This window comes from Coffea arabica, chromosome 2c (genome assembly GCF_036785885.1).
Source record: "Coffea arabica cultivar ET-39 chromosome 2c, Coffea Arabica ET-39 HiFi, whole genome shotgun sequence".
In the NCBI taxonomy this organism is placed as follows: Eukaryota; Viridiplantae; Streptophyta; class Magnoliopsida; order Gentianales; family Rubiaceae; genus Coffea; species Coffea arabica.
In genome coordinates, this window is record NC_092312.1 from 72,327,250 (window position 1) to 72,339,576 (window position 12,327).

The window sequence follows — 12,327 nt, forward strand, 5'->3', positions numbered from 1 at the left end:
TGCAGCAGCAGCAGCTACAAGAGGGAAGCCTCGCATCCCAAGCCCAAGGCAAATGGTCCTCTTAGGAGCAAAGCTGAAGCCATAACCTGGAGATGCTTTTGGATAAACCTGCTACTGGTAATCAAAGCATACCATCCTTTTGGATACACACATGAGACGGATCAAGCTTTCAGCTGGAAGCTACAACAGGACTGTAACAATCACCTCGAAAGGAAGGTCTGGAATTGTTTCGTGTTTCTTGGACTGGAATCTAAATAGTTCGCTTGGGTTTTTCAGATTGTGAGGTGTTATGAAAATAGAGAATTTTTGAACCCATAGTTGGACCTAAAAATTTGCTGCTTCTATACACAAAAAAGAAGACACAAAACCCATCCAATTTTGATACTTTGGAACTTTTTATCGATTGTGAACAAAATGGCTGACCAGAAACGCCCTGTTTTTCCGATAGAAATCATCACTCCGTTTTTTGATCCAGCTACCTCCTAAGGTCTTGATGAAGCTCATGCACCTTTCAAGATCACGGAAGAACTTGATCAGAGACCCTAGTTCTCTACGGCAAAATTTGAAAGATTCTCAGCAAAAGGTAATCGATATCTCTTGTATTTGACTGCGGAGTTATAACCCGTGGACTTTCAAGTTGAATGATGATAGATCATTCCAATATTTGTTTAGATTTAAGAATGCCTATTTTTTTGGTCCACTCCTCTTTTCCTTCCTCACTTCTTTAATCTCACCTGTTTTCTATCTTGACAAGGACTTCGCCCCAAAGTTACCCACAATCTGCACGATCATATTTACTTCTATCCTTCTTCCTTCTTCTTAACCAGTGTCCAAAGATATTTAACTTAGTTCTTGAACTTGTTTAAATTAACATGTTTAAATTAAATCCTTGAAATTCCTTCCATGCAAGTTGAAAAGACAATCGCTTTAACTTAGTTGAAACCTCAATTGCAGACACTTTCAAGTCAAAAAATGGACCATCTTATATTTCCTAAGAGGTAATTAGTGAAGCTAAAGCAGTCTCTTCCGTAATATACAGCAGATTCTTGAAAGAACCTAGTAATTACACCTATACTCAGAGAGAAATGGTAGTGGCAATGTCGAATCATATTGAGAATTTCCAACGATCTGTCATATAAATGGAAATAAATATTTGCTTTGATAGGACCGGGCCAGGAAATAGACAAACTCAAGTTAGCACAAATTAGGCGGTATAACCGACCATATAATAGATAGGCGGTAGATACCAGCCATATAATAATTAGGCGGTAAAACCGACCATATAAAGACGGATAACAAAGCAAATAAAAGACACAAAAGATTTACGTGGTTCGGTCAAATTGACCTACGTCCACGGGCGAGAGAGGAGCAATATTTCTACTATGAAGAAGAAATACAAAAGCCGTAGGAAAGTGGTTCCTAGGCCAATAGGCACTTACAAAAGAGTTTAGGAAATATTCCTAAACTCAAAACAAGAGAGCCTAAAATATTTAACTGAATGGGCTAGATGACTCAAGAAACTAATAGCCCATATAACTCTCTTGAGTGGTGCAAGTTAAATCCTTCAAAGGACCCTTCTATTTATAGGCCTCGAGTAGCCGGCTTCTCTTCAGCAGGCTCCGATGTGGGATGAGAAGGAAATGAAAAATTATGCCACAAGTCAAAGCTTGCGGCTCTGACAAAACAACAAATCTCCACCTTGGCATAATTTTGAATTCTATCATCGACAATAGTAAAAATTTCTCCACCTTCTTCACATAAGCCCCAATGGGCTTAAATCACAAACGAACACCAATCAAGTCCAAGCATTGCTTGAACTTGTAATTTGGAAGAGGCTTCGTAAACATATCGGCTGGATTGTCCTTAGTATTGATTTTCTGAATAAGGACTTTTCCCTCAGCAATGATATCCCGAATGAAGTGATACTTCACATCAATATGCTTCGTCCTCTCATGATACATCTGATCTTTAGTCAAGTGTATGGCACTTTGACTATCACAGTGAATATCAGTAACACCTTGATATAGACTTAACTCGCTAAATAAACTCTTCAACCACAAGGCTTCTTTGATTGCCTCGGTCACAGCCATATATTCTGCTTCAGTAGTAGACAAAGCTACGACAGGTTGTAGAGTAGCTTTCCAACTAACAGCACAACTGCCAATGCAAAATACATAGCCTGAAAGTGATCTTCTCCTGTCAAGATCCCCAGCGTAGTCTGAGTCTACAAAACCAACCAAAGTGTTATTATTTCTTCCAAACTCCAAACATACATTTGAAGTACCTCGCAAGTATCTGAGAATCCACTTCACAGCCTGCCAATGTGTTTTACCAGGGCAAGACATATATCTGCTAACAACACTGACTGCTTGTGCAATATCTGGACGAGTACAAACCATTGCATACATAATACTGCCGACTGCACTGGAATAAGGAACCCGTGCCATATAATCTTCCTCTTCATCTGATTTTGGTGATTGAGCAGCAGATAGCCGAAAATGGCTAGCAAGAGGAGTAGATACTGGTTTAGCATCTTTCATGCCAAAACGCTCCAAGACTTTCTCAAGGTAATTTTTCTGGGTAAAAAATAACTTCCCTACTCCTCGATCTCGATTGATATCCATGCCAAGAATTTTCTTAGCTGCTCCCAAATCTTTCATTTCAAATTCACTATTTAACTGCAGTTTCAAAGTGTGAATTTCTGACAAATTCTTGGCAGCAATGAGCATGTCATCAACATAAAGCAGCAAATAAATGAAAGAACCATCATTTAACTTCCGGAAGTAAACACAACTATCATACATGCTCCTCAAATAACCATGACCCAACATAAAGGAATCAAACCTCTTATACCATTGTCTTGGAGACTGTTTCAATCCATATAAGGATTTCTTCAATAAGCAAACATGGTCTTCCTTACCTTCAATTTCAAAACCCTGGGGTTGTCTCATATAAATTTGTTCTTCAAGTTCGCCATGTAAGAAAACTGTCTTAACGTCGAGTTGTTCTAACTCCAAATTATACATGGCAACTAAAGCAAGCAAAACACGAATAGAGCTATGTTTAACAACAGGTGAGAATATATCATTAAAATCAACACCTTGTACCTGACTATAGCCCTTTGCAACCAATCGTGCTTTATATCTTACATCTTCAACCCCTGGAATACCTTCTTTCTTCTTGAAAACCCATTTGCATCCAACAATTTTCTTAGCTGACGGCGGCTTTACAAGAACCCAAGTTTCATTACGATGAAGAGATTCAATTTCTTCATTCATCGCAATCAACCACTTTGCAGAGTCATCACAAGAAACTGCTTCTGAATAGGTGGAAGGCTCACCAACTGCATCAGTTTCTTCTGCAACAGACAAAGCATATGCAACTAAATTTACATATCTTTGTGGTGGTCGAATGTCTCTCCTTGCTCTATCTCTGGCTATGGAATACTCTTCTTCTTCAGAACTATCTTCAACAGTAGATTCAGATGTATCTACTGGCATTTGAATAGAAGATTTGGATTGAGAAGGACCAGAACTGCCAATATCAAGCTCCACCTGCTTCTGTGTACTATCAGTAGTACAAGGACTAGAAGACTCCTTCTTGGAAGATAACAGAGATAATTCATCAAAAGTAACATCTCTACTGATTACAAATTTTGGGGATTTGGGATCAGAATACCATAATCTGTATCCTTTCACCCCAGAAGCATACCCAAGAAAAATGCACTTTTTAGCCCTAGGCTCCAATTTTCCATCATTCACGTGCATGTATGCTGGACACCCAAAAACTTTTAAATTGGAGTAATCAGCAGGAGTACCTGACCAAACTTCCTCAGGAGTTTTGAAATCAAGAGATGCAGAAGGAGAACGGTTGACAATATAACAGGCCATATTGATCGCCTCTGCCCAAAAGTCGTTTGTCAACTCTGCATTGGAGATCATACATCTTGCTCTCTCCAAAAGAGTTCTGTTCATACGTTCGGCCACACCATTTTGTTGAGGCGTCATCCTGACGGTGTGATGCCGAACAATTCCTTCATTTTTGCAAAATTCATTAAATTCACCTCCACAAAATTCCATGCCATTATCTGTTCTCAACCGCTTAACATGTTTTCCTGTTTGTTTCTCAATCAAAACTTTCCATCGTTTGAAAGTTAGGAAAACATCATTTTTATGCTTAAGAAAATAGACCCAAACTTTCCTTGAATAATCATCAATGAAAGTCAACATGTACCTGGCACCACCTTTAGAAGGAGCACGAGAAGGACCCCATAGATCTGAATGAATGTAATCAAGAGTACCTTTTGTCTTGTGAATTGCTGGTGAACTGAAGCTGACTCTTTTCTGCTTCCCAAAAATACAATGTTCACAGAATTCCAATGGCCCGGTACTTTGACCACACAGAAGTCCTCTTTTGCTCAGTATGCCCAAGCCTTTTTCGCTCATGTGCCCCAAACGCATATGCCATAATTTGGTGATGTCAGTATCTGACAAAGATGATGTTGAAACAGCAGCAGCACCTGTCACAGTAGATCCCTGCAAAATATACAAAGTACCAGATCTGTGTGCCTTCATAACAACAAGAGCTCCTCGAGTGATTTTGAGAACTCCGTTTCCACCTGAATACCTGCACCCGATAGACTCAAGAGTGCCCAAAGAGATGAGATTTTTCTTCAAATCTGGAACATGTCTAACATCTGTGAGAGTCCTCACAATACCATCGTACATTTTAATTTGGATTGTGCCTTTGCCAACTACTTTACAAACAGCGTTGTTGCCCATTAAGACAACTCCACCTTCAGTTGATTCATATGTTGAAAACCAATCCCTGTTGGGACACATATGATACGAACAACCCGAATCTAAAATCCACTCATTGTTAGACCTAAAATTATTTTCCGTTGCACAGAAAATGGTTCCATCATTCTCATCAGCTGCTATACTAGCTTCAGCGGATTCAGTATTTTTCTCAACAAATTTCCCCTTTTGCTTTTCCTTATTTTTCAATTTAAAGCAATCAGAAATAACATGACCCTTCTTTTTACAATAATTGCACACCACATTTTTATGTCTGGACTTGGATCTATTTCTATTTTCTGTGTTTCTCTTTTCAGATCTACCCCGAACAAACAAGCCATCAGCTTGACTCCCACTAGTTTCCCCAGTAATATCCCTATCTATCTGCTCTTTAGATTTTAACGCAGATTTAATTTCCCGATACAAAATTGTTTCCTTTCCATATATCATAGTATCACGGAAATACTTAAAGGACTGAGGAAGGGAACATAAAAGTAATAGGGCCTGATCTTCATCATCAATTTTCGAATCTATATTCTTCAAATCCATAATAATGGAATCAAATTTATCAAGATGGGAGAGTATAGATGTACCTTCAGACATCCGAAGCATATACAAACTCTGCTTCAGATATAGCCGATTCTCGACTGTGTTCTTCATATACAAGGCTTTCAATTTATCCCACATAGCCTTGGCCGAAGTCTCCGTTGCTACCTCACGCAATATCTCATCGGAGAGATTTAGGATAATACTGGATCTTGCCTTCTTATCCATCTCAGCAAAATTTGCATCTGTCACATCTTCTGGCTTTTTCTCAATTCCTTGAATTGCCAAATCAACTCCGTCTTGAACAAGAATGGCCTCCATCTTGAGCTGCCACATGCCGAAGTTGACATTCCTGTCGAATTTCTCGACAACCGTCTTTGTTATCGTCATTGTTGCCACAAAATCTGTAACTTGAAATTTGTCTCAAAAAAAAAACTGGCCAAACAAATATGCAAGTCTCGTGAGCGGGCCCCACAGGGTGAGCGGACCCCACGAGATAAGCGGGCCCCACGGGGATGAACGGACCCCACAAGGTGAGCGGGCCCCACGGATAAACGGACCCCACAGGATGAGTGGGCCCCACAGGATGAACCTGTCTTGCAAAATATAACAACCAGCTCTGATACCAGTTTGATAGGACCGGGCCAGGAAATAGACAAACTCAAGTTAGCACAAATTAGGCGGTATAACCGACCATATAATAGATAGGCGGTAGATACCAGCCATATAATAATTAGGCGGTAAAACCGACCATATAAAGACGGATAACAAAGCAAATAAAAGACACAAAAGATTTACGTGGTTCGGTCAAATTGACCTACGTCCACGGGCGAGAGAGGAGCAATATTTCTACTATGAAGAAGAAATACAAAAGCCGTAGGAAAGTGGTTCCTAGGCCAATAGGCACTTACAAAAGAGTTTAGGAAATATTCCTAAACTCAAAACAAGAGAGCCTAAAATATTTAACTGAATGGGCTAGATGACTCAAGAAACTAATAGCCCATATAACTCTCTTGAGTGGTGCAAGTTAAATCCTTCAAAGGACCCTTCTATTTATAGGCCTCGAGTAGCCGGCTTCTCTTCAGCAGGCTCCGATGTGGGATGAGAAGGAAATGAAAAATTATGCCACAAGTCAAAGCTTGCGGCTCTGACAAAACAACATGCTTCATGCTCCATTTCATAAATAAAAAACAAAAGGAGCATTTGCCAAACAAATCAGCTCATAACAGATAATAAGTTGGAAGCCCTCCCAATTATTTTTTCTTTTTTCAATAAAAACTAAAACATAAACAGATAGTTTCTCACTTTTTTTTTCGCCAAACCTCCCTCAGTGCAACAGTAATCGGTGGTTTTCCAAGATAAACTTTAAGAAAAATTCCAATAGTTTTACATACACACACTCCCTCCGCGGGGGGTCTTCTCCTTTTATGAGCTATAAATCCCCTATGCTTGGAAGAAGAACTCCATAATTGCCAGAAACCCAGGATCGCTATTATCATTTTTATACTTTACACCTTCCACAGTACACTCCTTAACTTCTCGTATTCCTTGTAAAGAAACTTCAAATTACACATACACTCACAGATACACACTTTCCATGGCAAAATGAATAAAAAATAAAACGTTACTGAACAGCCTGTCAGATCAAATGCAAGGTCCGTCCTCAAGCCAACACCCAAAAGCATCAGCAACAGCAGAAGAAGATGAGATCGCACAATTCATCGTTTGCAATGAGCTCGTCAATTAGATTCTCTCAAGCTTCTGGTGCGTTTTCAAATCTTGGCTTTGTTAGATCCCTGGAGTTCGTCAAAACCCATGTGGAGAAATCTCACAATCCACAAAACCAATGACTACATGTTGCATAGTTTTTTTTTTCATGATTGGTTTTTATCCAAAATTAAGCAGTCTTCTCTTCATTTTGCATTGTATTTTAGGCAGTTAAACTACCAGAGAGAGAGAGAGAGAGAGAGAACATCTTGTGGTAGTGCTTGTTGTTCCATTAGGCCAAGTTAAAGGTCTGAATACATTGATATGCTCAAATTGGCATTTTCTCAGATTTAACCAAACTGAACTAAAATAAGATCAAACAAAACATGGTCAAACACTCTTTTTACAACTCAAATAAATTGCTTTTACAATTAAAAACATTAATGAAGTAGATTGGATTAAGCCAAAAAAACAACAATTCGTATAATTTGACCTCTAAAGTGAAGCGGAAATCAAATAGAGAAAATTGGACAAAAAATTTATGTAGTTTGGTTTAAAAGCTACCTACAATATCTTAGGTCGTCTTCTCCTTGTGTAATTTTTGAATATGCAACATAAAAGGCTCGTCTTTTGATGTTAACATCTTTAAGTTTGGCAAATTACAAACGTAAGGACTTTGTTTTGAAACATTCATGAAACGATAGTGATACAAGGCCGAAAATGTATCATCAAAAAACATATGGTTGTGTACTGATCTATGTGTGATGTATTTATAAGCTAATCTAACGTACAAGTGGTTCAAAGCTGATCTACCACTTTGTAGTGATTAGGTTCAAAGAATCTTCACTAAAATAGTGGTTCAATCGAATGACACCATTATTTATGCATACGATTATCAGATTATTCTGTAACCTTTGGAAGTCTATTTTTTAAAATTTGAAATGGCCGAGGATTGTTGAATATTTTCAAAATTTGATTAGTTGCAAGATGGGGTCCTGTCTTAGGATTCAACATGAGACCCATCACTATTTGGTTCTTGTAATGCTCAGCTATGTTTTCAGAACCGGACCGGGTAGTGACTTGGCCGAGGTCAGGGGTCAGGGGTCAATGGATTCGACCGGGGGTCGATAGGGGTCGAACCGGATGACGTCATAAATAAAAATTATTTAAAAATTAAAATATTATATATATAATATCTAATAATATATTGATATTAATAAAGGTATATTCATATATATTTGATGTTTCAAATATATTTAACAAGAAAATACAAAAAAATTAGAACAATCAAGTAGCAATTTATATTATTTAATAAATATTAACAAGTTTAGAATTAAAATTATGAATTTAATTGAAAAATAACATCAAATTTTAGGACAATATTTATAAAGTATCAAATATTTGAGGTATATCAATAAGTTTTAACAATTTAGGGGGTCAAAACATAATATTAAAAAGTTTGAATTTTTTTTTAAAAAAATTACTGTTGAACCAGAAAAATCGGTTTTTTCCCGATCAAACCCTGTTTTTGACCGGCTTTGACCGGGTTTTAAATTTTCGGTTTTTTAATATGACTCGGACCGGCTACCTGGCCGATTCCCGGTTCGACTGGCCGGTCCGGTCCGAGTTTTAAAACAGAGATGCTCAGAAGTTGTTTAAATCTACTTGACATCTTTTCATATTTTTGACAGTTGATTATCCAAAAACTGTCTGAACACTTACATTGATATTGAGGAAATTTTTTACCAACACAAATGCACAAATCAGTGGTGAAAGGTTGAACTCTTGATCATTTTCAATCTCAATTCTATAAAGGTCTAGTAGGGATAGCTTGCTGTAGAAGATTATTTTTCCTACTATTAGAATTTTTTGCAAAAACACACCATAGTTCAAGTAGATTTGTTTAACTTTGTACAAGAGTTAAGACAAGCATTCTTCAAATTATCCTAAAGGATATTTTTTCAAAGTTTTTACACACAAAATTTTGGACAAATAAAGTTTAAAGGAAAGTGATCTTGAATCACGATTTGAAGTCTTTTTGCTTTGTAACTTTCAGCCATGTTCTCTTGTAGTCTCTAATAATTTTTTCGAGGCTCTAATTTGGAGACGCATACATTGCACGTGGATTAGAATATGGCTAGAAGGAAGACTAGGAGAATAGTAGAGACCAATATATATATATACTAGTTTTGGGGTGCCACGCATTGGCGTGGCACTGCCCAGGTTTGTGTTTAATATGTATATATAATTTTGGTGTTATTTATGAGAAGAGTGTTGTATGGTAATACTGATGCAATGGCGTGACAGGATTTAGTTATTATGGGCAACACATACAAAAGAAAAAATAAAAAACTAATAAATAGAAGAGAACCTGAAAGAAAGAAGAGAAGAAAGCTCCCTATAGCCTAACCGAAAGCAAAAAACAACGGAGTTAAACTGACATCACAGTCACCCAGCGAACTCGGATCAATCCAGTATTTGCTCAACAATGACCAAACGTACCATGCAGCAGCCAACTGGACAATGACTCAACGCACCCTATACACAATATAGCGCCACACAGTCACCTACAACAGCACCCACTAACATGCACCCGATTCAATAAACCCCACTAAAAGGCAATGCCCAGGTTTAAGCTTAGCATGTATAATTTTAGGGTTCTGTTTATAATGCAATGCATGTAATGGTATCCAAATGGAAATTCATGTGCATGTGGTGAGAATATTTGTCTATAATAATGATATACGCGTTATTGAATCTGGAGTAAATATACTTACAGGAGAGATAATTAATTGTATTAGGTTTGTCATGCCTAAATGATTTTTGTTGATAATTTGGAAAGGATTATTTTGTTTTATTTTTTATTGTTCCTTTGATATGTTATAATTTCTTTTATGGGTTATCCTAATTGTTAGGCTCATATAATAACTTAGGTAGTAACTAAGTTAGGATAGTTAAATTCTGATTTTTGTTAACACTCAATTGAATTCTAATTATCATCTACTATTAGCTAGTCAATAGTTTTAGTATAGTTAAATTAGTTAAATTTTTCATTTTGAATTCAAAATTTGATTTTATTATAGTTCAATTAGTTAGCTAGTCAATAGTTTTAGTATAGTTAAATTAGTTAAATTCTAATTAGCTAGTCAACACTCAATTAAATTCTAATTATCATCTACTATTAGCCAGTCAATAGTTTTAGTTTAGCATAGTTAATTTAGTTAAAATTTTCATTTTGATTTTATTATAGTTAAATTAGTTAGCTAGTCAATAGTTTAAGTATAGTTAAATTAGTTAAATTTTTCATTTTGAATTGAAATTTTGATTTTTTTTTAACACTCTAATTGTAATTAGGAACGATTAGCTCCTTGAATTGGCCAATATTACACCAATAACCGGTCTAATGTGGCTAATATTACACCTATTTGATTTTATATCATATATTTCTAATTGTAATTAGGAAAATTTTGATTTTATTATAGTTAAATTAGTTAGCTAGTCAATAGTTTTAGTATTGTTAAATTAGTTAAATTTTTCATTTTGAATTGAAATTTTGATTTTTTAACACTCTAATTGTAATTAGGAACGATTAGTTCCTTGAATTGGCCAATATTACACTAATAACCGGTCTAGTGTGGCTAATATTACACCTATTTGATTTTATATCATATATTTCTAATTGTAATTAGGAACGATTAGTTCTTTGAATTGGCCAATATTACACCAATAACCAGTCTAATGTGGCTCCATGCAATCACCAACAAATGAAGAATAGTTATTGGCACCACCGTAACCAAAGGGCCCTCAGATTGGTGTAAATTACTGCAACAACCCACTAAGACACCCTAACCAAAGGCCCCTCAAATTGATGAAAATTACTGCAATAACCGGACCACAATTGCTACAGTAACTTGAGCTTGGTACTTTTATATCTTGTAAGATATATATATATATATATCCCAACAATATATTTATATCCCCAAATGGATGCTTTTCTTCTGCCCCAATTCTTTAATCTTGGTAGTCCTTGATGTATAACTGGCTGCTAATATAGCAAGTATTTGAATGACATCATATGGTAAGGACATAAATGCATCCACTTAATACAGTCCATATTTGCATGCATGTTACATGACAACGTAGACATTCAAGAGACCAAAAGTGAACTAAGAATATGTCTAGTTGCATATCATTGTGTTGAAACCTTGAAAGCCCTTTTAACTGATAGTTGTACCTGTACCCCAAAGTTCCTGATCGATCGCCAGCCCTGAGTTCGTTATGTGGAGAATTGTCTGTCAACATCTATAACTACAAGAAGCGAAGGTTGGTTTTTCATGATAGTTTCTCACTTGCAATCCAATATCCTGATCATATTTTTCCAAGCTTTGGAAAAAGACGTGAATTTCACGGGGGATTTAGATGGAAAGCAAAAGGAGTATGGTAGTAATGATCTCAAAAAGAAGACAAGGATCTTCCTTGTCCCATCGACCTTGGCTGAGAGTTTAGTTGATTTCGTCCATATATATGCAGGCCATGTAGGCTATGTATGTTACATGTTATAGGCCTCAAATAATCTTTTCCAGGCCTTGGTTTGGAGAAGCACATAAATCGCACGAGGAATATTACAGGAGGAGAATGGTAGTGACAATTAAAAAAGACCAAGGAAACCCTCTCAAACACTTGCTTTCGATTAACATTTGCTCAGCATCTGAGATTAGTTGATGACGGAAACACTCATCAACTGTTTGCCATCCATAACCTTTGCGTGCATGTACGAGTATGCTAGATGGCTGAAGCTTCAAACATACAGCTGAATTTGAGTTTTTTTTTTTTTTTTTTGAGGTTTTAGACGGTGGATTTTGGGATTAATTTCTCAATCAAGTGCAAGAATGTTGACCAAAATATGGATTTACAACTTTATGCTACTTGTCAACTTTGGCTGATAATTAAAAAAAATGTTGCGTTTGCAACTACCTGCCAACTCTTTGCTCTCATTTTCTACGTTTATGCTTGAGATTCTGAAATTTTAAGGGGTTTGAATCAATAGTTTTATGGTTAAATTCACTGAAGTGTGACAAATGGACTCAAATTGAAAAAAAAAAAAAACAAAAGTAATTTAAGCAAGGTATCATAAGAGGGAGAATGAAGAAGAAAAGAGGGGAGAAATCAATCCAGAGAATGAACAGTACCACGACAGAAACTGTTATAAAGGATAAAAGAGTTGCAACAATGATGAGGGATGTGAGAGTGGTCTTAAGATACATAGGTCTTACCATTT